This window comes from Wasmannia auropunctata, unplaced genomic scaffold (genome assembly GCF_000956235.1).
Source record: "Wasmannia auropunctata unplaced genomic scaffold, wasmannia.A_1.0 LD336106.1, whole genome shotgun sequence".
NCBI lineage: Eukaryota > Metazoa > Arthropoda > Insecta > Hymenoptera > Formicidae > Wasmannia > Wasmannia auropunctata.
Genome location: NW_012026784.1, coordinates 6,666,731 through 6,668,564, shown reverse-complemented (window position 1 = coordinate 6,668,564; position 1,834 = coordinate 6,666,731).

The following is a 1,834-nucleotide window of genomic DNA, read 5'->3' as shown; positions in this document are numbered from 1 at the left end:
AGTCCATGCACGATTTCGTTTCGTTAATCATGCATGGATTATGAGCATTAATGTAGAAAAGTGATCACTTCAGAGTTTGTGAAAATTTCCGAGGGACAGAATCGATGACCGTGGGTGTACATATATGTTTCATGTAACCACCGCTTGCAGCGGATACATTGAATCCAATCTACTTTTTCCAATGTGAGGTCATAATTCTCTTCACATCCAACACATACATTTAATAAATTACTGTCAGACACATGTAATTTATTTTTTTGTTTAGAACAGCTACTGCTTGGAACAGCTTTGGTATGAAGCTTTTTCTGAGTCTTTTTAGATGTTTGTTTAATAATCTTTCTGGGCGTAATTTTTAATTTTAGTTTTTTAATGTTTGCAGAAGATGTTAAATCAATAATTTGATTATTTCGACGTTTTGACGTAAGATTTTGTTTTATAGATGGTACTGGAGAAATTTCATTTAAAACTTTTGTAGGAGAGACAAAAACAGGTTGTATATTTTCAACAATAATATCATGCTGTAAGTCAACAGTATCAAGGTCAGAATCAATATTTTGTATATCCTGTATGAAATTAGATGTATTAACTTCATTACATTCATTTTCCAAAGAAATTGAAAGTAATGGGGAAATTGGTCTCTCTGGAGTAGGATTAGTTGAAATATTTATTATTATCAGAATTAACAAATGCATAATCAGGATTTGCATCAGGATTAAAAGGATAAATTCCAGTAGCTCTAAATCCAGAAATAGCGTTTGCTGGTGTTGCTGATTTGTCCCAGGTCTCATATCATAATTTTCCAAATTGTAATCGAGTAAGTTTTCGATCAGGATGATTTTTCATCCTATTAGAAGCAGCATTATAAAAATTATTTTTTACCGATTTAAAAACAGCACGATCTATAGGTTGTAAATAACGTATGGTATGACTGAGAAGACAAATTAATAAAATTCCTTCAGATTGCGCAAATTTAAACATTTCAATAGAATTGCAATGAGAAGAATGGCCATCTAGTATCAAAGCTGTAGTTCCTACTAGCTTTCGAGAAAGAAATTACATTTTAAGCCAGTTAAAAAATAATGTCGTGTTTATATAAGCTGACTTTTCAGACATATATGATAAACAACAGATCCTGGAGACATCTCTTATAGAAAAGTATTACTGAAACTACTAAAAAATATGCAGTAATAAATTACTGTAATTACTGCTAGTAGTATTTTGGCCGGTAGTTTAGAATTACTGGACAGTATTGAATTACTGATAGTAATTTATCACTGAACTACTAAATAGTATTGGATTACTGGCAATAATTTATTACACAAAATTACTGGTGTGAAAAATTACTGAAACTATTTGCTATGGAAAGTACGGAATTACAGGATATATATATTAAATACTCGTGAAACACAATATTTTTTAAATATTTATTTATTCTTTTTTCAATAATAAATAACGCATCATGTACATCAATGCGTTTATGCGTTTACGCGTCATATATGTTTTTATATATTATAACTATATTTAAAAAATGAAAAAAAATAGATGACGTTTTATTGCTTTTCTCCTAACGGTTCTTTTTTCTGATTTTCCTTTTGGTTTGTTTTGTTACGCCATGTTTTGGATTTGTTGTTTAGTTTAATCTTCATCGCCTTGAAAATTTCGGCGGCGTTGTATAAGGGTCCGTCTGCAGGGCAATTAAATTCTTTTGTAATATATTCTGTAAAAGAAATAATCATTTATTAAAAAAAATAATTTGCAGATTATTTTATTAGAATTTCAACTTGTGTAAAGCAATCTACAACAATATGTAAGTGCATATATATATGTATATACA